General features: G+C 37.1%; 1 protein-coding gene across 2 annotated transcripts in view; it reads right to left on the bottom strand.

Annotated features, from left to right (window-relative positions):
- The window catches only part of LINGO2 (leucine rich repeat and Ig domain containing 2), a 355,117-nt gene that overhangs the window by 62,283 nt on the left and 266,038 nt on the right, over window positions 1–26,796 (bottom strand). Inside the window, exon 1 of one of the 2 annotated variants that reach the window (XM_063650474.1) lies at window positions 4,810–4,912. The exons of the other annotated variant lie outside the window; for it this stretch is intronic. The gene's annotated coding sequence lies outside the window, so the exon portion shown is untranslated. Of the gene's footprint in view, window positions 1–4,809; window positions 4,913–26,796 lie in introns of those variants that run through there. 2 annotated transcript variants of the gene reach the window in all.

Raw genomic sequence — 26,796 nt, 5'->3', positions numbered from 1 at the left:
TCTGGAACATTAAAATGGCTCTATTGATAATTAAGATAAAATGGCTATGGGGAACCCTGTCTTAGTCACCAGATGCCCTGACAAATAGACCGAAACATTGGAGAAAATATAATGGGATTCTTTCTCTCAGTTTTACAGATAATTCCATCAAACTGACTCTCATACCTTGGAGCTGCAGAAACATCAGTGGTTTCTTACATGTTATCATTTTTTATTTTCATATCATCTGACAGTTGGATGGCAAACATACATGTTCTCACTGTAGCGTAAAAATTGATAAGTGACCTGGTGAAAGTCACAAAAGAAATCAAGATTATGGACTACATTTTTCTGGCTCCTGGCTTGTTTTTCTTTCCATTTTACCACGGTGTCACTCATAAACAGCCTAATGTTCAGAAAGTTCAGCAGGTGAGTTCTTCCTCTGCTCATGACAACATTCATGTGGCACCTTCTGCCGAGCTTAGATGGTGAAAATGACCAGCACATGTTTACTGAATGACCACTTTTTGTTGAAAACAGGGGCTTTTGTTATATGTCCTAATGGGGCTCCCATCTTACATCGTTTGTCATCAGAATCTCCTTCACTCTCAGGAGAGGTCTGCAAAGGTGAGTGGGCTTTCTATGAAAAGTGATAAAGTAGGGAGAAACTCAAAGATTATGTTGCTGAGTTGCAAACTAACGGAAAATATTAAAGTCTAATATGATTCTCTTATATTTCTCAGCCTTCTGGTATTTATTCATCTATGTCATAACTTGTGTGTTAAAAATATCCATCTATTTACCTATATTATACATATAATATAGATGATATCTATAAAATATAATATGTAAATACAACCAGAAAGGCACAGCTGTATCCTTCTTAAATCAGTGAACATATCCATTAAATATAACTCCACTCTTACAACTTCTATTCACCATTGCACTGAAGCTTCTACTCAAGACAGTTATGGAAGAAAAAAAGGAAAAGACTCAGATTGTAAAGGAAGAATTAAAAATCTCTCTTTGTTGATGACATGATATTATATATAAAAATCTAAAATAATCCACTAAAAACTATTAGAATAAATGAGTTTAGCAAGATTTCAGAATACAAGATCAATATAAATATATAAATACTGAATGTATTTGACAATCTGAAAATGAAATTAAAAAAATTCAATTTCCAATAGCATCAAGAAGAATAAGATACTTAGAACTAAGTTTAAGAAAACAAATGCAAAACTAAAACATTGTTGAAAGACATTAAAGGCCTAAGTATATGGAAATATACCACATATTCACCGATCGAAAGGTTTAATACTGCTAAGATGACAGTGCCCGCCAAAGTGATTTGCAGATTTAATGTAATACATATCAAAATCATGACTTTTTTTTTTTTGCAGAAACAGAAAAGCTCATTTAAATTTCATAAAGAAATTATAAGGAACCCAAGGTGCCAAAACAATTTCGAGAAAGAATATATTTGGATTATTCACACTTCCCAAGTTCAAAATTTACTATAAAGCAACAGTAATCAAAACAGTGTGGTACTGACATTAGGACAGACATATAGACTAATGGAATAGAATTGAGAGTCTAGAAATAAATTTTTTGTTTTTTGACAGATAATTCAAAGGGAAAAAAAGTTTTTTTTTTCAAACATATGGTGCCGAGACAAATGGATATCCATATGCAAAAGAATGAAGTTGAACCCCTACTTCATACTATACACACACAAAAAAATTAACTCAAAATGAGTCATAGACAAACTATAAAGCTCTTAGAAGAAAACACAGGAATAAATCTTCATGATCCTGGGTTAGCTAAGATCTTCTTAGTTACAATATCAAAAGCACAAGTGATAAAAAAAGATAAAATGGGCTCTATCAAAATGAAAACTAGTGCTGCAAATAATACCATTAAGAAAATGAATAGACAACCCACAGAATGCAATAAACATTTGTAAATTATAAATAATAACTTGTAACAAGACTATATAGAACTTTTATGACTCAATAATAAAATAACCCAATTAAAAATAGACAAAATATCTGAATAGATATGTCTCCCAAGAAGATTTAAAAATGAACACTAAACACATGAAAAAAATATTCAACATCATTAGCCATCAGGGAAAGACAAATCGAAGCCACAGTGAACTACTACTTCACATCTGCTAGATGGTTACAATAAAAAAGGCAGATAGCAACAAGTGTTGACAATGATGTGAAGATATGGGAACTCTCATATTGCTGGTGGAAATGTAAAATGGTGCAGCCTGTTTGAAAAAGTTTGGCAGTTTCTCAAAAAGTTACTATGGTAACATAGGTGTACCACATAACCCAGCATTTCTATTCCTGGGTACACACTCAAGTAACGGTAAGTATCTATACAAAAACTTGCATGTGAACATTCACAGCACCATTTTTCATAATAGCCAAAAAGCAGAAACTTCTAAATGTCCATAAACTGATGAATGGATAAATAAAATGTGTTATCTGTATCAACGCAAAGAAGTATCCTTTGACAATAAAAGGGAATGAAGTACTGATACATGCTACAATCGGGATGAATCTTGATATCATTATGCAAAGTGAAAAAGGTCATTCACAAAAGATCACATATTACATGATTCCAGTTATATAAAATGTCCATAGAGGAAGCAGAAAGTGTACATCATTGTGAATATTCTAAAAACCACTGAATTGTATACCTGTGTATCTTTAAATTTTAGCAATAAATTTTCTGTTTAATTACAAAATTTAAGTATAACTGATTTGTATGGAGATAGTTTGAGTTGTAACAGCATTGAGTCAGCATGACTCTGCTCTAACATAGTTTGTAACCTAGACACCTGGACACTGAGACCTCACTCCTCCGGGCCCCTTTCCTCACCGATATTATACCACTTGATTGTTTTTCAAGCATTATAATCCCTCCCTTTTGCTCCAAATAAAATCTTACATGGAAGCTCAATGTATAAAGCAGAGAAAATCCCTGTTTTTCTGATTCAAATAGGGATGGAGGTTCTAGATCCCACCCAGTCAGGTTTATTTCCTGAGTTGCTCCCTGCAATATCCTCAAATAGCCACAGAACACCATGGGCTCAACAGCATTCCCTAGAAATACTGTTTTAAAATCAGTCAAGGCTGGACACAGTGGCTAGCTTACGCCTATAATCTCAGCACTTTGGGGGCAGAGATGGGAAGATTCCTTGAGGCCAGGAGTTCAAGAACAGCCTGGGGAATCTCATGAGACCCTGCCACTCCAAAAAAAATAAAAAAATTAGCAGGCACGGTGGCATGCGCCTGTAGTCCCAGCTACTGGGGAGGCTGAGGTGGGAGGATGATCTCTTGAATCCAGGAGTTCGAGGCTGCAGTGAGCCACTGCACTCCAGCCTGGGTGACAGACTGTCTCTAAAATGAAATAAATCCAAATGGGTTCAAAGGTACCTTCCAATCTTAACATTGTCCACAGCTTATCACCATGTGGTTTAGTAGTCAAGTAGGTACAACAACATATGGAACAAAAAAGAGGTGGGTGAAATTGAGTGACATTACATAAGTCCACTGGTCTAGGGAAAGTGGATTTGAGTAGAGAAGGGTTTGAGAGAATGAGAAAAAGTCAAATGTAAGAGGCCAGGTCAAATTGATTTTTAAATCAGCAGTAAAGAACGAAGGCTGAATTTCTGTGACATGACAAAAAAAATTGCTGGCACCAGAATTATATTCGTAGGGAGGGAAATAACATTTGTTTGGAAAAATTCCTTTACAGGTTTTTTAGGAGAAGGCGAGACTGGCCTGGATATTTGGAGAAAAGGAATCTAATACTGTGTACATCGTTCTGCATTAGGAAATAGCAAGAATAGAAAGTACAGGGGTGCAAGGAAAAGAGTCAGAATGCCTGACTTAGGAACATGGAAGAATAGCTGAATAACTTTTAAGGACAATAAGCAATTTGAATTTATGTGATATAAACCCCTCTTCATCGTCCCCAAATCTTGACTTCAGTTTGCTGCACACTCAAATACATGGTACTTTAGCAGTAGAAGGTCAGGCAGATGGGTGAAGTTATATGGGCCACTTTTCTATTCCATTTCATTAAACATGATGGAATTGTATTTGATATACACATTAGTTAGAAGCTTCATGACCATAGGGATTGCTCAGCTCTGTGCATTTTCATCTTACTGCAGAGTTTAAATACCCTAAAGTGTGGTCACAAACTGTGAGAGAGCCTCAGGCTAAGCATTTCTAATGTTATTCCTGGCAAGAGAAGTGGCCTGATAAGGGAGATGCCTCCTGTGGTGGACAGTCAAGACGACACTGGCAGGGCATGAACTCAGATCCACATGTATGCCAACAACTGCCCCGCATGTCAAAGGGAATGTTGGTCTCAGCTGTTAACCCCAAGCCTCTGAAGGACCAGTAACATTGTGTGGGTCACTCTTATAACCACAGGATTAACGAATTTATTTCTTCATCTAGGGTGCAGCGGAACTTGGTGATAATGTTCTTTTGCCAGCTTTGTGTCAGTACAATCCCACCTTTATTTTCCCCACAAGACTTGGTTTAGTACTTCATAAAAGGAAACGGGACTCCTCTTACCACCGAGCAAAATTGCCTTCTCTGCTTTCTTTTTGCCCACCACAGGGTAGTGGTTGGGAAAAGAGTGGAGGGAAAGGGAAACTGAGAAGCATGTATAAGGTCAGATACATATGAGCTACACATGCGGAGGATGTGAAGGTGGAGAGGAGCTGGTCTCACGTGGACTTTATGCCTTCCCCACTTGCGAGAGAATGGAGAGTTTAAAAAGATTCTGGCTTACCTTGCTTTTTTGCATGTGGCCAAAAGGGTTATAGGTTTCCTCATGATTTATCCTCAAGGATAAAAAAAAAAAGTTAATCAAAGTTAGAGTCTTCTAGGTTCTAACCTTCTCTACTGCCAAGATCCGTTCAAGGGCAGTGAGAGGAGTGTGACGCTAATCACAGTTTTACAAAATGTAGCCTGACTTTCTGTTCCTGCAACAATCCCTTCAAGCCACCAGCTCCTCCTTTTCTCACCCTACTTCTGATTGGCAACCCCTCCATACCGCCTGGCCAAGATAGTTTATTCCACAAGCCATTCATCTATCATCAGTTATTTTAGTTGGGGTTTGTAGCTTTCTCAAGATGATCATTTTTGCTCATAGCTGCCACCTCCCTGGGCAACTCCCAGTTATAGCCCCAAGGAGCCTACTTTCTTTTCTTCACCTTTATGATATCTCCATTCAAAAACTGTCCATCTGAAATCGACTGTTAAAAGAAACACCACTTTCTCTAAATTCTTGTTTGTTCTCAGTCTGGACAGCAGCAGAATCACTTGCAGGGCTTGTTAAGACAGATTCCTCAGCTCCACCCTGATTCTGATTGTGGAATGACAAAGAATGCTGCCTGAGATTTTGTTTTTCTAACAACTTCTCCAGTAATATTGATGTTGCTGGTCCAGGGTTAGCATGTTGAGAACTACTGCTTTACACATTTCAAACCTATAAAATATTGCAATGATGTTTTAGCATAGGGTACCGGAGTGTATTTTCTGAGCACTGGGTCTCTAGTAACAATCAGGTTTTTAGGGATGATAAAAGACATTTTGACACATAGAATTCCTTATTTCTGCCTTCCACTTTTGATCTTTTTCTTCTCCTTTATATATACATTTTTAAATTCTTCGTTTTTATTCGCCTTTTTATCCTACCCCAAGCCTGACTCAGAATGGTCTCATGATCATCCAGACGATTGTAACATAATAGGAATAGTGTGAGAAAGAAGCCTCAAGGTAAAAGGAATCTGCTTATCTGCTATACTCAGGGAAATCTCGATGTTAAACTAGTGTGGTCTCCTTCCTCTAGCATAGTTATTCAGGAATCAATCAATCAAAATTATCCAAATATCCTGCAAACATTTGGCTTAAAACTTTTATCAATATTTTCAACAACTGTCAAATACTCTTGGACAGAGGAATGTGGTGAAGATGGGTAGTGAATGAGAAGAAGCTGATGGTAAGTAGCTCTACTTTTAGTTTCTTATTATCTACAATGGCTCTTCATTTTGAAGCCTGAGCTTTGCTTTATGGTTGGTTCCTGGCTTGTTAATAAGCAGCAGATGTTTCCCACAAAGAAGAGATTTGATTTTTTCTATACCCCTACTTTCAACTTGGAGTTGGAAATCAATAAGTTCAAGGGAATTTATTACCTTTATCCTCTTAGCACATAAAATTGGAAGATGATAGGGTTTTAACTAGTTGTCAGATTGTTAGGTGAAAGGATATTTCTGGCTAAAGAATGGGGCTTTCATTGCCCTTATTTTCAATTCTTTCTTCAGTTCCTAGAAAGAAATAAAACTAGTTACATTGCTAAGGTGAAGAGGTGCATGCTCTGGTATTTTTGCAGTGAAGTTCTTCAGGCCCTGATACCTCTCAAGCCCAGATGTCAATCACTTCCAGCATGTATAGCCTTTTTTGCCACCACTGTGTAGGACGTGGTTACCACTCAAATTATGGCAAGTTAATCTGCAGGCCTTATTAAATAATTCTTAGAAATATATGAACACAGTTGGTGTGCTCGAGCATTTGGAAAATTATTCTTTAGAATTAGCCTACTGAGCTGGAAGAAAATAAAGAACACTTACCGAAGGGGAAAAAATGACAAAAAACTCTAATGACTAATGGTTTTTAATTATAATTGCATAATAGTCTCTTGATACAAGTGCTACTCATTGTTTTGATAATTCACTGATCCATTAGGCCCCTCCATACATATGCAAGCACCTAGATTAGAAAACAGAAGAATAAGAATATGTAATTGCACTCAAGTGCCTTAAATTAGATCAATTCAATGGCACTCAACCATCCTACTATTAGCAAATGCTCAGAATATGAGAAATGATAAGCAATTTCCAACTGATATACTAGATAATTGTCTTATCCTGGATAAAAAAAGTAAAATTTAACTAAGGTAACATTTAGTTCATAGTAACATTTAAAAAATTTCTGACGATTATGCACAGTGTACTATAAACATTCATCTACTAGTTTTTATGTAGACACAAGTTTTTATTTCCCTTGGACATATTCCTAGAAGTTGAGTTGTTGAGCCACAAATTATATTTTGTGACGGTCTGACCTTGAAGGGCCCACATAAGATAATTCTATCTGTGTTGGTGGTTATAAGAATCTAGGTATATGTTAGTCCTCATAGAACTGTATACCAAAAAAGTGACTACTACCTCATGCAAATTAAATATTTTTAATAATTTAGAAAGCTCTCCAAAATAATCTGTATAGATTTATAAACTGCATCAATTACATGAATCATTAACATACCTCTAGTGCTTCAAAAACAAAGTTTGTACAAAAAATATGGTGATAAAAAACAAAATAGTTCCTGAAGTGAATAATTTTTAGTGGATAGAGTTATATATCACATATAGCAATGTTGTGTCTCAAATTGAATGTCAAGAGAACTGGAAATTCTTTGATCCAAAAGGCAACCAAATCGTCCATGCTACTCAGTCCTTATTCAAGATTCTTTAACAAAATGGAAATATATTAGTGGGAAGCAATTCTTGGATAGGAGCTGGGATAACAAGTTCCTCTTATTAAACCTACTGATTTCATTCTCCTATTCTCCCAAGGTTTAGCAAAAGCAGGCCTTACATTACAAATTTCTTGTAGTATTGAGAAAAGGTTCCACGTCTGTACATGGAGCCTACAAATTTTTTATCCAATGGAGAATTGTTAAAAATTATAAAAATGCATAGAACACACACATAGGACAATAATGTATTGAGAAGTTTTAAATTGTAATTTTTACTGTCAAGTCCATAAGTAAATCATCAATGCAAGAATCCTGAGGGTCAATGTTTAAATAACATAAGTAAATTAGTACTCTATGTTTAAATTATGTGTTTAACATTGTCTGGAAAAATTTATATCAATAAATATTAATTGTGATATTTTCAATTTTCAAAGCAATTATTACATTAGGGACACAGGTTTTGTAAAGAATCACAACCAATGTCCATGAAAGGGCAAGATGTCAAGGATAGTTCTGTTTTTAATAAAAAGTTAGAATGCACATCGTGACAAACTAACCATCACAAAATTAGAGCTATCTTTGTCCCTTTTCTACCCTCAAAACAATCTGAGACTCAGGTGATAATCCCAGTTTACCTTAATGTTAATAATTTTTAGTTATTCATTAATTTGTTCATTTTACAAATATATACTGGATAAAACTATGCACCCTGAACTGTGCTGAATGTTTCAGATGCAATGGAGAGCAAAGCACTTGAACTCTGATTTACAAGAGGAGACCAAATAATCACACAAATATTTCATGAGAAACTGTGCTAACCATTATGAAGGAAAAGTAAAAGGGACCAAAAAAAAAAAAAAGATACCTCAGGGATATATTAATGAAATGTATCTATTCTGAAGTTTAATGGAGGCTTCCTTGGGGAAGTGGCATTTGATCCTGATTTTGTGACCAATGACCTGCATTTCCTGATTCCAATTCCTTTTCCCTCCTCGTTCCGGCTAATATCCAAGAATAATCTCAGGGTAATTGCTTTAGGTTCCAAATGGGACCTAAAATTACATTAAAACCTGGCAGTAGATACAATGGCAGTGGCCTATGTGGGACTCTAAGCATAGGCTTGGCATTATGTCCAGGGTTTCTGTTGCAGTTCCCAACACTTCCAAATACTTAGGTCAGACTATCTGAGGTACAACATAAGCTGCAAACCCTTTTATCTTCTAGGATATTTTTATCCCTGAAAGTCTGACTTCTTACATGAATTTAATATTATCAAGAAATAGGAAGGAGACCTGTATCTGACAAGTATGACATTTCAAATCAGAGTCAGAAGTTCTTATACTAAAAGACAAATTTCCCACAGAAATAATAAAAACCCGTAAGAGACTACTATGAACACCTCTATGCACACAATCTAGAAAATCTAGAAGATAAATCTCTGGAAATACACAACCTCCCAAGACTGAACCAGGAAGACATTGAATCTCCAAACATATCAATAATGAGTTCCCAAATTAAAACAGTAAAAAAAAAAAAAAAAAAAAAAAGCCTACCAACCCACAAAAAGCCCAGAACCAGGCAGACTCACAGCTGAATTCTACCACATGTATAAAGAAGAGCTGGTATCAACCCTACGGAAAATAGTCCAAAAAATTGAGGAGGAAGGACTTCTCCTTGACTCATTCTATGAAATCAGCATCCTGATACCAAAACTTAGCAGAGACACAACACCACCACCACCACCACCACCACCACCACAACTTCAGGCCAATATCCTTGATGAACATAGATGCAAAAGTCCTCAACAAAATACTAGCAAACCATAACCAGCAGCATATAAAACAGCTAATTCACCACGATCAAGTAGGCTTCATCCCTGGGATGCAAGGTTGGTTCAACATACATAAATCAATAAATGTGATTCACCACATAAACAGAGCTAAAAACAAAAACCGCCTGATCATTTCAATAGATGCAGAAAAGGCTTTTGATAAAAGCCAACATCCCTTCATGTTAAAAACTCTGAATAAACTAGGCATTGAAGGAACACACTTCAAAATAATAAGAGCCATCTATGACAAACCCACAGCCAACATCATACTGAATAGGCAAAAGCTGGAAGCATTCTCCTTGAGAACTAGAACACCACAAGGATGCCCTTTCACTACTCCTATGCAACATAGTACTGGAAGCCCTAGCCAGAGCAATTAGGCAAGAGAAAGAGATAAAAGGCATGCAAATACAAAGAGAGGAAATCAAAGTATCCCTGTTTGCAGACATTATGACTGTATACCTAGAAAGCCCCATAGTGTCTGCCCAAAATCTCCTTGGTCTGATAAATTCAGCAAAATTTCAGCATACAAAAACCAATGTACATAAATCAGATCATAAATCAATATCTATAAATCAGTAGCACTTCTATATATCAGCAACATCCAAGCTCAGAGCCAAATCAAGAACACAATCCCTTAAGCCACAGAGTAAAATACCTAGGAATACAGCTAACCAGGGAGATTGAAAGATCTCTACAACGAGAATTACAAAACACTGCTTAAAGAAATCAGAGATGACAGAAATTAGAAAACATACCATGCTCATGGATAGGAAGAATCAATATTGTAATAATGGCCATACTGCCCAAAGCAGTATGATTCAATGCTAATCCTATCAAACTACCAATAACATTCTTCTCAGAATTGGAAAAAACTATTTTAAAATTCATATGGAAACAAAAAACAGCTCTAATAGCCAAGGCAATCCTAAGCATAAAGAACAAAGCTGGAAGCATTACACGACCTGACTTCAAGCTATACTACAAATCCGTAGTAACCAAAACAGCATGGTATTGGAACAGAAACAGACCCATAGACCAATGAAACAGAATAGAGAGCTTGGAAATTATGCCATATGCCTACAATCATCTGATCTTTGACAAAGTCAACAAAAGCAAGCAATGGGGAAAGGGATACCTAAGTCAATAAATGGTGCTGGGCTGACTGGCTAGCCATATGCAGAAAACAAACTGGACCCCTTCCTTACACCATATCGAAAATTAACTTAAGATCAATTAAAGACTTAACTGTAGAACCTGAAACTATAAAAATCCCAGAGGAAAACCTAGAAAATGCCATTCTGGACATAGACCCTGGCAAAGGTTTCATGATGAAGATGCCAGAAGCAATTGCAACAATAACAAAAATTGACAAATGGGACCTAATTAAACTGAAGCACTTCTGCACAGCAATACAGAATGAAAGAAATACTTTCTCCCATATAGAATCAGAGAAAATATTTGCAAACTATGCATCCAACAAAGGTCTAATATCTAGACTCTGTAAGAAACTTAACAAGCAAAAAACCAAACTTCATTAAAAAGTAGACAAAGGACATGAACAGATACTTTTCAGAAGACATACATGCAGCTAATAAGCATATGAAAAAATCCTCAACATCGCTAATCACTGGGGAAATGCAAATAGAAACCACAATGAGTTACCATCAGTCACATCAGTCAGAATGGCTATTACTAAAAAGTCAAAAAATCACAGATGAAGGCAAGGTTGCAGAGAAAAGGGGGCACTTATACATTGCTGGTGGGAATGTAAGTTAGTTCACCTCTTTAGAGACAACAGTGTGGTGATTTCTCAAGGAGCTTAAAACAGAATTACACCATTTGACCCAGCAACCCATTATTGGGTACATACTCAAAGAAATACAAATTACTATATAAAGATACATGCATACATATATTCATTGCAGCACTATTCACGAGATGAGGAATCATATACACTATGGGATACTATGCTGCCATAAAATAGAATAAGATCATGTCCTTTGCAGCAACATGAGTGGAGCTGGGGGCCATCGTCCTAAATGAACACAGGAACAGAAAACCAAATACTGCAATGTTCTCACTTATACATGGGAGCCAAACATTGAGTACACATGGGCACTAAGAAGGGAAAAACAGACACTGAGGCCTACTTGAGAGTCGAAGATGGGAGGAGGGGGACTGAAAACCTACCTATTGGGTACTATGCTTTTGCCTGGATGATGAAATAATCTGTACACCAAACCCCTGTGACATGCAGTTTGCTAATATAACAAAGCTACACATGTACTGCTGAACCTAAAAGTTAAAAAAAAAATCAGTTTCCAACTATGGCACCTAGGGGAATATATGTTTTCATTCCTTAGTAATGGATTAGCAAACACATAATAAAAGCTCACCACAACTAGTGAGCACTGGGTAGGGAACCATGGAAAGAAAAAGGAAAATTAGAACCCTAATCTGGTCTTTTATGTTACTCTGGGGAAATACTAAACTCACCAATGAAACAAACTGAAGGCAGTGACAAAGAATATTGTAATAATATAATCAGGCATATTTAATCTATGAGTAAAATAATAGCAAATAAAGTGGTCAGATACATCAGAATTTAGCAGGGCTTATCTTTAAGTGGTAGGGTCATGGCCTATTCCTAATGTATTCTTTTTGCTTATCTATACTTTTTGAATATTCTACCATTCTATTTTTTCATTAGGGATGCAAAAGCAATATTTTTTTCTAAAAATAATGTATATATATATGTGTGTATATATTATATTGCTTATCAAATTCAGGATTTAAGCCCCAGTTTTTTCACCAATTTAACCAACTTGCTGAGTAACCTTTGGCAAATCCCCCTTGCCTCCTGGACTCAAGATCTTCCTACTTGTCAAATGAGGAGATGGGCCAGGTCTGTTTCCCAAACTTAGCCAATCTTCAGAATCCTTTCAGCCAACTGTTAAAAATAAAATCCCAAGAGCACCTGAAATCAACCAAATGAGACACTCCAGAGAGAAGCCCGGGAACATGTGTTGTACAAGTGCCCCCATATGATTCATAGAAATAGCCAAGCTTGAAAAACTCTACACTAGATGATGCTTATGGTCACTTCCAGTCTGAATGGGCCATCTCTGCGTTAACATTTAGCACACAGCATGCAATCCCTAAGTGGGAAAATGACTCTTGTTGGAACTGGGCAGGAGCACTCCAAGCACAGCCTTTCCTTTTATCTGGTTTCAGTGTTAGGGTCATGCTGGGCTTATACAATAAACTAGAAAGTGTTATTTGAAGCTGAGGAGGGCAGACCACTTGAGGTCAGGAGTTTGTGACCAGCCTAACCAATACGGTGAAACCTCGACTCTACTAAAAATACAAAAACTAGCCAGGTGTGGTGGCAGGCATCTGTAATCGCAGCTACTCAGGAGGCTAAGACATGCAAATCACTTTAACCTGGGTGGTGGAGGTTGCTGTGAGCCGAGATCGCACTACTGCACTCCAGCCTGGGCAACAGAGTGAGACTCTGTCTTATAAAAGAAAACAAAAACAAAAACAAAACAAAAAAGCGTTACCTCTGCTTCTATTTTTTGAGGAGACCGTGGAAAATCAGTATCATATCTTTCTTAAATCTTTGGTAGTATTTACCAGTGGTACCATCTGGGCCTGGTGCATTATTTTTTTGAAAGGTAATTATTGATTCAACATCTTAAATAGAGGTAAGCCTATTCTGATTGTATCAATTTCTCCCTGTTTTGGTAGTTTGTGTCTTTTGAGGATTTAGTCCACTTTATCTAAGGTAACAAAATTGCAGGAATAGTTGCTTGTAGCATTTCCTTATCATTTAAACCTCCTTGCAATCTATAGTAATGACCCCTCTTGCATGTCTGATATTGGTAATTTGTGCCTTTTCCTTATTATTATTTTTGGCTAGCCTGGCTAAAGATTTATTAGCTGTATTGGGCATTTCAAAGAACCAGATTTTGGTTTCATTGCTTTTGTTTTCTTTCTTCCATTGCATTGATTTTTGCTCTAGTTTTTTTTATTATTTCTTTTCTTCTGTTGCTTTAGGCTTAACTTGCTCTTTAATTTCCTATGGTGGAAGCTTAAATTATTTAGATTTTTTTTCTAATATATGCACTTGATGCTAACAAAATATTTCTAAGGACTAATTTTTCTGCATCATACATTTTAATAAGTAGTATTTTCATTTTCATTTAGTTCAAAATATTTTAAGTTATTCTAGAGTTCTTTGACCCATGTGTTATGTACAAGTGTCTTTTAATTTCTAAATATGAGATTTTCTAGCTGTCTTTCTGTTATTGATTTCTACTTTAATCCCATTGTAATCTAAGTGCATTGTATAATTCTTATTAAAGTTTTTGAGGTGTTTTATGTCCCACAGTGTGGTCTATTTTGGTGACTGCTCCACGTAAGTATCAGAAGAATGTATATTTTCCTGTTGCTGGATGGCATATTCTATAAATGTCAATTAGATTAAGTTGATTGGTAGTGCTGTTTGGGTCAACTGTATCATTATTGATTGTCTGCCTGCTTGATTTATCAGTTATTGAAAGAGAGCTGTTAAAGTTTCCAACAATAGTGAATTGGTCCATTTCTCCTTGGAATTTTATCAATTTTGCCTCTTATTTTGATGCTTTGTGGTTAGGTACACATACATTTTGGATTGTTATGTACTGTTGGAAAACTGACCTATTTATGTAATGCTCTTTTTTTTATCCCAGATAATTTTCCTTGTTCTGAAGTCAATTTTGTTTAATACACTACTTCTGTTTCTTTTGATTAGTAGGAGCACAGTAAAATTTTTTCCATCTTTGTTTTTAAGCTGAATCTTGATCTTTAAAGTGGGTTTTCTTGCAGATGACATGGAGTTGTGTTTTGTTTTTGTGTTTTTAATTCACTCTAAAATGTTCTGTAATTACTGGATTTAACCATTAATATTTAAAGTAATATTGATAAAATTGGATTAATATCTACCATATTTGAATTGTTTTATATTTGTTACATTTGTTCTTTGTTCTTTTCTGCCCTCTCTAGATTTAGTTGAATATTTATATGATTCAATGTTAGCTCCTCTCTTGGAATATATCTTATTAAATTTTATTAAAAATTAAATTTTGCAATATACATAATTCACTAATAAAGTCCATTTTCAAATACCACTATATTGCTTGATATATGGTGCAGGTATTTTAACAGAATACCCTCGAAATTTCTCCCTCCCATTCTTTGTGACATTGCTATGATTCATTTCACTTGTCCTATGTGCTACAATCACAATACATAATTGCTACTATTAAACAGTTTTTATATCAATTAAGATTAGAAATAAAAATAAAATATTTTATCCTTCCTTATTCCTTGTTACACTCTTTTCTTCTTGATATAGATATGAGTTTCTGACCTATATAATTTCCTTTTCCCTGAAGAATTTATTTTAACATCTGCAGAGTGGTCTTCTGGTCATGAAATCCCTCAGCTTTTGTTGGTCTGAAAAACTAATTCTCCTTTCTTGAGGTTGAGTTTCACTGGATATTCTATATTTATGGATTTTTTCCCTTTCAACACTTTAAATATTTTTTATTTCATTCTGTTCTTGCTTGCATAGTTTTTGACAAGAAGCGTGATGTAATTCTTATCCTTGTTCTTCTGTGAATTGTTTCTCAATCCTCCACTCCCCGCTGCTTTCTTTCAAATGCTTTGTCTTTTGCTTTCTGAATTTTGAATACAATATGTCTAGGTGTAGTTTCTTTCTCTTTTTTTCTCTTCTCTTTTTCTCTCTCCTTCCTTTCCTTCATTTTGATATTTATCCTGCTGGTGTTTGCTGAACTTCTTGGATCTGTGATTTAGTATGTCATTAATTTTGGGAAATTTTCGTCATTATTACTTATATTTCTTCTGTTTTCTCTTCTTTCTCTTTTAATTATGCTTATGATATAACTTTTGAAATTGTCCTACAACCCTGGATGTTCTCAGCTGATTTATTTGTTTTGTTTTTCAGTTTGGGAGGCTTCTATTTGACTTATCTTAAAGCTCATTGTTTCTTTTCTCAGCTGTGTCTGTTCTACTGATGAACTCCTCCAAAGGCATTCTTCATTCTATTTTTTATTTCTAGCATTTTCTTTTGATTCTTTTCTCAGAGTTTTCCATTTCTGATTAATTATGTGTTATTGTGTATTTTCTACATTTTCAATTAGAGCCTTTAACACATTAATCAGCTATTTTAAATTCCTTATCTGATAATTTAAAAATCTGTGTCACAGAATCAGTCTGATTCTGATGTTTGCATTTTGTCTTCAGACTGTTTTTTCTTGTTTTACTATACCTTGTAATTTTTTGCTGAAAGTTGGACATGATATTTCAGGTAACAGGAGCTGAGGTAAACGAACCTTAACCAGTAAAAGTTTAATGTTTATCTGGCTAGGAGTTCAACTGTGTTAATGGTTGCTGTATTTGGGTACCCTAATACAGGAATTTGAAGCCTCTAATTCCTCTAATATCCTTGTTTTTGTCACTTCACTAAGTAGAATCTATGCCTGGCAGTTCTTTCATCTGTAACCCACTGTTACTATATTGGAATCCTGTTGGTATGGTGGTAAGGTGTAGAGAGGGGAAATGTTGTATACTCTTATGAACAAATCTCAGTCTTTCAATGGGCTTGTATTTTGTGGTTATGACCTTACAAGTTTTCTTAGCTTCTCCGCAGCCCAGTTGAAACAGAAAGCTAGCAGATGCTGAAGTCAGAGAAATAAATCTTTCTCCTGGCAGGATAAAGCCTTGTCCTCTGGAGTTGGCACTTGTTATGAAGAATGCTCATGGTATATTTCACAATGGTAACTCCTCTTCTTCTCCCCTGCCAAAGCCAAGAAGAGATCTTTCCTGGGTTTCTAACTTGAGAACCTGGTGAGTTTCCTAGAGATAAAACTTACCAAAGTATGGGGCCCCCTAAGATTATGCCACACAGGAATTTTTTACTTTAGCTAGTCCATACTCAGCCTCCAACAATCCATCAAATCTACCACTGAAGTTTTTCTACCCATTTATGGTTCCATTAGCATCTGTCCAGGGAAGATGCTCTGGATTCACCTTTCTGTTTAGATTCTGGAATAGCAGTTTGCTTTGTATTCTCAATTCTATGAGGCGTTCAAGAAATGTCACTAATTTTTCAGTTTGCTCAGATTTTTCTAGTTTTAAGAACAGGAGTGACCACTTCCAAGCTCTTTACCTGTGGGAACTGCAACTGAAAATGGCCCTTTCTGAGAAATAACCATGCATTTCTGGTGATACTTTTAAGCAAATCAGCATGATTTTTAAATAAGTACTTTCACGGCTGCTTCCTACAGTTGTGAAGGTTGTGCTCTACAAGGACAACCAGGCTAGGAGGCAAAAGGAGGCGGCATCTAGTTTGTGCAAAGGTGTCCGGAGGATGGGTGGAAGGTGGGTAACAGCTGACCCTGCTTTGCAAGGTGGCGCAAGGGAGGTTGAAGCCTGAGCTCATCAATTCCAACCATTTTATGAAACAATCCAGTGACTCTTCTTAGCTCAGTTTGTGGGGAACATTCAGAACTGCTCCAAGAATTCCTTCATCTTGTTGAGGCTTTGATGGAACAGGGCCCAGTAGCAGAGAGCTCTTTCAGATCTTCAGATTTTGCATTTATCTCCAGCCTCACTCTTTGAGAAGGCCAAAGCCTCCTTTTGTAATACCTTTCCTTTATTGTGCCTCCAACTGCCTTATGCTTGCCTGGCTGCCTGGTTTGACAACTTACATTTGTAAGCAACAAGTGAGTTCCAATGTTCCAAAGTCATTGCCTCTTCATGGACATGCTCATTGTTCTGGGGAGCCACATGGTAAATGTGAACTTGAGTTCTGAAGAGTAGGCTTGTGCCAGGCAGCCAGCTTCCCCAACGTGGAGCCAAATGTTGCATCTGAGCAGCATTTGAGCAGTATCTCCCCAGCCCCGACAATGAAATCATGTCCTTACTAGAGAGTAGGGGATTGGTGACTGTAGACTCTGGTAATGATGCTGGCACTGCACCAGTAGCAGGCAGCCCTCATTTGTTTTGCTGCCTAGCACCAGGGCGAGATCATTGTTTATTATGGCTCAAAGGCAGTAATCATTTCACATAATGTGAGGATTTTTTTCACTCAATTACTTTCATGCTTTGGGCTGATGAGAATAATCATCATGTGTTGATTACCGGTATCTTGACAGATGATGCTCAGAAATGCAGGTCACTGCTTGCTCCTACCCTTTTTTCCCCCTTAAACATTCAAGGTTGTGATTTGGAATTTCATTCAGTCACCACTATTACATCCCAAAAGTTTCTGATGCTGAGAAGACCAAGACAAAATATTTCTTATAGCGGCCCTCAATTCCTGCATTCTACCCTATGGGATAATTTATGCTGATTTGTTTTAAAGAGACAGGCATACATAATTCATGTCCTGTGCATTTCGGCTTTTGGCCATTGAAAATACTATCTCTTTTGGCAGCGCTTGCAGGAACTAGCTACGATAAACATTTCATACCTCAGTGGACACTCTTTTCTCAGCTAATAGAAGCCTGACTTAAATGTAAACTCCATCATTAGAGGCCTGTATTTAATGATGAATTCAGCTGACCATTTTTTCCTTCCAAAGCATAAAACAAGATTATTATCTGTATCAATAGTTGGTTTTTCTGAAAAGGAGTCAAGGTGTGAATGGGCATGAAAGGGAAATTAAATTGAAACTCTTGGTGGTTTCATGGTTGGAGGCCAGTTTAAAACTCAAACTCTAATAACTGCTTTTGAACTAGCTAGGAGAATTGTTAGATCAGAAAGCATACAGATTTGAAGAGAGGCATCAGGGTAGGCTTCCCATCCAGAAGGCAGAGATCCAGACAAACTGGAGACTTTTGAAGATATCGGTGCCACTGCCGAGGATGGCTGGGTTCATACCTGTGTAGATTACAGGGGGTTAAATATAGTCTACACATGTAGTGCCAAAGTAATAATTTAAAAATGCAAATCTCATCAAGCTGCTCTTCTCAAATTCCTTCAGTGGCTTTCCATTTCACAGAGGATGAAGTCCAAGGAGGCTGCATGATCATTTGGGTCTCCTGTTGCCTTTCCTTATCGTGTTCTAGCTACTGAGGACTTTCTTTGCTTCTCTACAACTGTTTGCTTTTACCTAAGAAACTCCTGTTTATGTTTCAGGATTCATCCTAAATAATACTTCTCCCAGGAACTTCTATTTATTCTGGCAAGTTTAAATCCCTTTGTTAAGTGTACTCACGCCCTTTTTGTTGCTAAGATTTTATTACTTGGGTAATTTTTGCTGTTTACATACCTACTAGACTGTCAACTCCTTAAAGCACCTGGATTCCACTTTGCAAATGTATCCACCTAAGGCATAATAGATACTAAATGAGTAAGTTAGTGCAGTGGTTCTCAAACAGTTTGAACATCAGAATCACCTGGATGGCTTGATAAACCACAGGTTGCTGGGCCCCTAGAGTTTGTGCTTCATAAAGCTGGGACCAAATAATCTGCATTTCTAAGGAGTTCTGGGATGGTGCTGTAGTCACACTTTGTGAACCACGTAATAATGTAAAGTCTTTTCATTACTGCACTACTGCATTCTTACTGTGGGGACCTCAAGTTAGAAAGCTTGCATTTTGGATCCATCTCTGCAACTAAATGCCTGGAAGTCCTTAAGCAAGTTCTTGTATTTTCAAGTCAGTCAAATACATCTTACTGCTTCTTATTTTTTTGAGGTATCCCCTCCGTTCCCTTCCCTCTGCCCTGTTTCTAGATGGAAGCATTGTAACCTCCCATTTGAACTACTGTAACCACATCCTTATTTTCTTGGCTACCCATTCTCTGCTCCTTGAACTATTCATTTTTTATTGCCAGTTATAAGTGCTTCAGATGTCATTATGACTAAACCTTGCCCTTGTCTAAAAATCTTGAAGATCTCAGCATTCAAGGCTTTTTCACGACCTGGATCTCCTGTGTGTTCCTCACCTCTCCTAAATTTGCATGCAACTCTTCATAGCTTATTGTAGTTATCTAACTGTCCATCTTTCCTGACAGGCTGCCAGCTGTATAGGGGCAAGCACCATGACATTCTCATCCACTTAACATAAACTTGACCTATTGTTGTTGCATCATAATACACTACTAAACAGATGAAAGTCACTGAATACCATATTTTGCCTCTTGTATAACAGTAACACTGATAACCCTAGAAGCACTTAATGGATTTACTCTATGCCAGAATTCATTCTTCAAATAACTTTACACGTATCAATGTATTTAATTCTTACATTAAGCATCTCCATTTTACGAGTGAGGAAATTGAGATGTAGAGAAGTAACTTGTCCAAGGTCTCGCAAGTGGTGGTTCAAGCATTCATATGCTGGAATTTGGCTGTAGGAGTTCATTATCTTACCTACCATGACTGAGGCATAGTCCAAATAATGCCTAAAATTACCTGAAGCACTATCTCTTGTGTGCCAGTTTATTGAACACACATAATCAGAAAAAAATTATTCAGCACCTTTTATTTGTAGGAAGCTACGGCAAATACTGGGGAAGCAAGCATGGATGGAATACAGCATGTAAGGTGCAAGTCTGTCTAACCCTACAGGTGGAGGCAGACAACCCATGTTTCACCACTTTCTTAGCAATGTGACCTTGGGCAAGTTACTCAACTTTTCTGTGTTCTGTTTCTTTAAAATGGGGAAAATAAAACATTTTACAAACTTTCTGGCAGGATTAAATGCGAGGTGGTATATAAAGTATTTAGCACAACAACACGTCATGTCTACTCAGTAGATTAGAGGTATCATTCTAGCCCTGACCTTAAGGAGCTCCCCATATATTCATCAGGAGACAGGAATTGGTAGTGATGCTCTTGGATTAAGAATTTAGCTACCATACATTTTTGCCTCAATATGTCCAAGATGAAATCTCATGTGTCCAGGGTTGGCCCCAAAAGTATATAGGAGTGGTGGGTAATATCCAATTAAAGAGGAAATCAAACTTAAAGGTCATAAGATGATTCACAAAAATGGAGGTTTTTTCTTGACCACTCACTTATTTGTTATTTATTGAGCAGGTGTCAGAAACTGCTAGGCACCAAGAATTCAGAGAAGAAAATAGTGTTTGTCTTTTTTCTCTCAAAACTTTTCATCACTCATGCTATATTTGAACTTCTGTTATTGACTCCCCTTGACCAGTGTTGTAAGAAAGATTATGAAGCTAAGTTTAGGCTTATATAGAAAACATACCAAAGAGCTTATATTGAACAGAATTAGAAGGCTTTGGGTTGGCAGACTTTTAACATAGCTTTTCCACAACTAGGCAGGTGCAATGCAGTCATATAAAATCTATATTTCATTGATTCTCATCTTTCATTTTCGCAGCTTTTCAAGCTACTCTACCTGTCATAGCAACAGTGTTACATCATGATGAGTTGGTAGGATATTACGGACATCTACAGTATAAAAGGTGGAAGTAGGATTTGGGTTTCTGTATGTGCTATATTTGCTCATATACAAATGTATATACATAACACCCACAGAAGATCATAACAATATATGTAATATAATCATTGAAATTAATGAATGGTAGATTGTTTCCAGGGGGTTGTTTCTAGGACCCCCATGGATACCAAAACCAGAAGATACTCAAGTACTCTATAAAAAATGGCATAGGATTTGCATATAACCTATGCATATCCTTCCATGTCTCCAGATTACTTGTAACACTAAAACAATATAAATGCCATGCAAATTGTTATACCATATTTGTGTTTTTTGTATGTATTTTTTGTTTTCTTTTTGAATATTTTTGATAAGCAGTTGGTTGAATCCATGGATGAGAATCCACAGATATGGAGGGCTGCCTACACTCATATAGGGAAAGCATACGTGTAAGTATACAGACACACACAAGCACACATTTGTAATCATCCAAAATTTACCTCTTCTGAGCCTATGGAACCAATTTAATCTTGGTACAGCAGGCCCCAAGACAACCAAACACTGCACAGACAACTGCTTATTGGGTGCTTACTAGGAAGGCTCACAGGAACTTTCAAAAATAGGATAGGCGGGGCTAGATGAGAGTGAGTATATAAAAGACCATCTATGCAGAGAAATTTCAGTATTGCGTCTTTCTCCCTATGAAGAAATCTGCTTAATTCATATTTTGTTTTATGGTATTTAAATATCAAAAAATAAGGTCCCTTTAAGAAGCCAAGTGATTAGACAATTTTCCATCTAGAACAGTGATTTTCAAACTTTAGTGCATATTACTATCACTAGAGGCTAGTATAAAATGCAAGGTCAGATCCACAGAATCATTTCTTGGGAGTGGGATCCAGGTATCTGAATTTTAACAAGCATCCCACTGTTCTGCTGCCTTTGATCTGTCGCCAATATATTGGGAAACACTAAGGTGTAAATTAAAAACAGGCAGGGTACTTCTCAGAGCTACTCGGATAACAGAAAGGAGAACGAAGATGCAAGGCTTGTTGATCTGTTTGGCAAGAGAGATAGTTAAGCCACTTTGATATTGACAGGCAGGTGGGGAAATTTAGCACTCTGAGTACCAGCAGCAGGAGCAGCTACGAAAGGAACCACATTTATAATATAAAGAACCGTCAAAAATAAAATGGAGATGATGTCAGATATAAAAAGTGACCTGAAATAGGCAATAATAGATACGTTTAAAAATTTGAGAGTCAAAACTAAACTAATAAAAACTATGAAAATTGTTAGCTGTTTTAGAAATTAAGGATAAATATCATAGGGTGCTGAGATTATATAAAATAACATGTGGGAAGTTCTTAGAATAGTTCCTGGCATGTATAAATTCTTCAACTGTTGTATATATTATTAACTTGCAATTATATAACTTTCAAAGCATTTGTTGGTTGGATCAAGGTTTTAGGTCAGAGAACAAAACTTAAAAGGCAGAATAATTCCATAGTCCCCAGAGAAATAGGAAGATTCTTACTGAATGAGAGGACGGTTCAAGCGAAGAGTGTAAGAAAATGAATCTGGAATCCCAGAAATCAGAGAAGGTGATGCAAGGCCAGAGATCAGAATATAGAAGTAAAGCTGATTCCCCAAGGAGAAGGTATTCTGACTTGTAAGAGCTTCCATATACTGCAGACAGTAATTGGCTATCACTGACGATTCAGGTAAAGCCAAAATTATAGGGAAGAATCAAACACCGCACAGACAAGTGCTTATTAATAGAATGTGAGAACTCAGGCACAAATGACTCATGTTCCACACTAACTTGGAACATGAGAAAACACTTCTTAAGTGAGGCCATTTCTGAGATTCTGAGATAGCAAAGTATAAAACAAAGTGTATATTTACTTTTATTGTCAATGTATTTTTATCACAATGTAGTTTTTATTAATAAGTTATTTATGTGTTGACTAACAAGTCAACACCCTAAACTAAGACTCATTGGTATTTATGCAATTAACTCAGGTTACTGTTGTACCACAAAGATGAAATTTAAAAAGGCCCAGAGACACTTCACTCCCTTATAAGCTAAATATCTGGCAATCCCACATGTATAAAATGGCTTGGAAGTGGGAAATAATAATTGTTGGCTACTCAATGCTTTAAGTACCTAACAACAGATATTAAGTGTCTGCTCCAGGACCTGGTATCACAGCACTTGCAGTAATGCACCATCCTTTCAGTTTGAGTGACTGAGTTACTCAGATATTTTCTCAGAAGCAAATTAATCTTATTTGAAATAAAATTCTAACATGTTGTAACCCTACTATAAACAGCAGACTACATTGTAGCTTAAGGTGGTACAATTAAGAGCAAAAAGTGGCAGGGAGTAATCCAATGATGAAGGAAATGGAAAAACGGAAAAAAAAAAAAGCAGACAAAGATTCAAAATGAGACTCTGAAGTCATTTAAGTAAATCCTGTATTCACACTTGCCTACCACTGACAAATTGCTGAACTCCCCAAGGCCACACTGCACTTTGAGACAAAGAGGTAGCAAGAGAGAGAGATATGAGAGAGAGAGAGAAAGAGAGAGAGATTTCCTGAGAACAAGGATTTAAATGATACAGTCAATCTTATACTTTTCCAATTCTAATACTGATTCTATAATAAATGGAATCGATTAGTGAGGCTTTATAGTGTTAGATCAAGCTTTCCTCATATCCAAGCTTCTCGTTGGCTGTAAATGAGCCTTCAAAATGGGAGAAACACTAACTTCCTGGAGGCCAAGACTATATAAAGGATGTGATTTCTCTGATATATTAAAAATATCAATGGTGGGCTTGTGTTAGCTTTGGAGATAACTCACTAAATAAAATGGGACCATCCACCATGTTTAACCTTGTTTTGCATATATTAAAAGCAGTCTCTGTTTATACCCACTTCAGTAGAAGAACAGGATGGTCTGGTTTTTTTTTTACAATTTTTAAAAATTTTATTTAACATTGACATAATTATATTTATTGGTTACAATGTTTTGATCTATATTTACATTGTGGAATGATGAAATCAATCTAATTGAATCCATCACCTTACACAAACTTAAATTGCTAAAAAGCTGATGGATTTTGATGGCATCAGATCGCTTTAGTAGGAATCTAGGATCTGCCACTTACTTGCTGTGCGACCTTAGCTACTTCTCAAACTCACTTTCCTCATCTTTAAAGTGGGGACAATCTGGTGTTTGCCACACAACATTGCTTTTGGGGTGAGATTAGTTGAGATAATTATGATCTGCTCTGTCTGTGTTGGCTAAGCCAATTATTGTTTGTCCAGGACTGATTGGGAATACTTGGGAGACCTCTGCCAGCTCCCTTTCAGTGCTGTATGGCAGCAAGCTGTCCAGAACACACTCATCTATCAAAGGAAAACATAATTACAGAGAGATATTAGTGATTCTATTCTTAAACTGTTGGGTAAAACCACGCTTCACCATAATGCTCCAAATCCTCCTTAAAATACCTTCAATCTGGTGTGTTATTTTGACAGCCAACTGTGTGCCAGCCAGGCAGTACCTATTAAAAGTTGTTTGGAGATTAGGGCTCAGAGAACAGCTGGGTACCTTTGTTACTGGCAGTCTGCTGACTCAAAATGAGGGGGAAAAAAACGCCTCACTGGGATGAAGAGAGCAAAGAAAAACCGCAAAGCTGGGGGGAAAAATAAAAACAGCTTTGGCCTTTGAAAACAGATTGCTCTGCTGTCCTGTCATGAAGTAGGTATACGGGCATTCACAATTCCACACAGGATCTAAGTCTTAAAAAAAAAAAATATAACATGATAAAACCCAGGTCCAGGTGCAGGCTGTTTTCTCTTGGTACTTGGTTTGAGGAAGCATTTGTTGCTCTATTATGAAAGCGCACACACTGCCTGCCCTTGCTGCCCAGCACCCCCTTCAGTCTCCAGGACTATATGAATGCTGATCACAGATGGGCTCCCACTGCCTTAGCAGAGGGGGATTCCTGTCTTTGTCAAAGTACACATGATTCACATAACTAACCGCTCATGCCTTACGATTCCAGGCAATCAATGGTGAATCTAGTTACAGCTTAAGGGAACCAGGTGCCAGAAATATCTTCCACCTCTCAGTGCCTTTGGGCATTCTCATTCAGTACTGAAAGCAGCTTGACAAAGGAGGCAACATACATGTTTTTAGTCCCTTTTACCGATGAAAACACTGAGACCCAACATGTTCAAACAACCTGCCCATCATCCCAGAACTAGTTGGTGACAGACCAGGAATCTTGGAATGAAAACCTATAACCCATGAGTGAGCATACAGTGACATAGATCCTGCCAGAAACACTCTCCACATTTTCACCCCATGACAATGGACACTGTGTCCCTGAAGAGTTCTACTTTGGTTTGGGTCTAGTAGATGGTGCCACATCAGGGAAACACTGTACAACAGAAGGGATACAATTTTAAAATAAAGTTTTCCATCAGGCTTTTGCCTTCTTTTGTCTGAGAAAGATTTGTGCCTGAAAGTTTTAGGAGACAGCATCCCAGTCAGCTTCATTCTTTCTCTGATAATTTAACCATATGAAATCCTTGTGCCTCTCAAATCAGATGAGAAATGTGCTAGAATACTAGAAAACATGGTGTAGACCGAAGCCAGTACTGTTGCAGCTAATAAAAAGCCTGCAACCGTCTGCATTTGCTCCTATGATCCCTTTACTTATGTTGTGTTAGTTGTGTATGTGAATTGTGCCTTCCATTCCCTTTGCAAATGTTCAGTGGGCTTGCACAGTGTGTTACACTAAATAGGTGTGCAAGAATTCTTTTAACAAATCTCATTGAATTCCTATGGCTTGTCTTCAGAACTATACATGTTAAATTCCAGAGTCAAAAGCAGCTCAGTCATGGGGGTGGGGCAAGAGTCAGTACCCTCCGAAATGGGAGCATGTTGGAGACACTGTGGCAATGCTAGGAGGGGGATCTCTTTATTAGCAGTCATCAAAGGTTCTTGCCCATTTGCACTGGCCAGCTGTTCTGCCCTACTGCAACCTGTGCAGGAGGGAACCATCAACAGCTTTAGTTGGTGGGAAGGGGAGGCATAGCAGGAGGAGTATAAATTGCCACGGTATAGTTGTAAAAGGCTACTGGAAAGTAAATACACCAAAATGTCAATTAGGTAATTTCATCATGGACTGATGCTTTCTCTACTAGTTTTTTTATATTTTGAGGATGGATTACTTTTATAATGGCAAAAAAAATTACTTCAAAATTTTTGCAGTGTTTCTATTCTGCCCCAATTTAATACCATCCTTACAAAGCTCACATCATGTGTGAAACTTTTTAAGAAGTATAACCAGGATAATCTGCTAAATTCATTAGGAAGACAAGATTTAGCTGACTTCAGTGAGTTTGAAGTGAATGCAACCCAAGTCATGCATAGTTTACTTGAAGGCCATTTGTTCAGTAAACAAGGATTTCCCACCCCAGTCCATCCCTTTCCAGTGGGCCCTTGTGCGTTTTATTCTTGTAAACACAACTTCAATATCACTTTCTGTAAGAAGCGGCTGTTCATTTCTATGAACTTCTGTAGGTCTCCCTTCTGAGATGCCTTAGCGAAGCTTCATGTGCTCTGGAGGTCTCAGGCCCTCCTCCCTGTCTAGGAGGCCCCTCCTAAGTGAATTAGCTTCATTTCCCATTTTCATTCTACCTTAAACCTGTGAGGTGTTTGTTTCCTGGGGCCAGGGCTTGCTGGGGCATTCAGCAGCCTGCACACCAGCTGCTGCTCTGCTCCCTAGTGTGCATCTTGTAACAACGCAGCTCCTTTGCCAGTTGTTGAATAGGTAGAGGGGCAGCTGTGAAGGGCAGAAGAAAGCTTATTATTTCATTTTCTTTCTTTTCGGAATTCTGCTTT

The sequence above is a fragment of the Pongo pygmaeus genome, chromosome 13, assembly GCF_028885625.2.
Source record: "Pongo pygmaeus isolate AG05252 chromosome 13, NHGRI_mPonPyg2-v2.0_pri, whole genome shotgun sequence".
NCBI lineage: Eukaryota > Metazoa > Chordata > Mammalia > Primates > Hominidae > Pongo > Pongo pygmaeus.
Note: the sequence above shows the minus strand (reverse complement) of the source record. Positions and strands in the feature narration are given on the sequence as shown.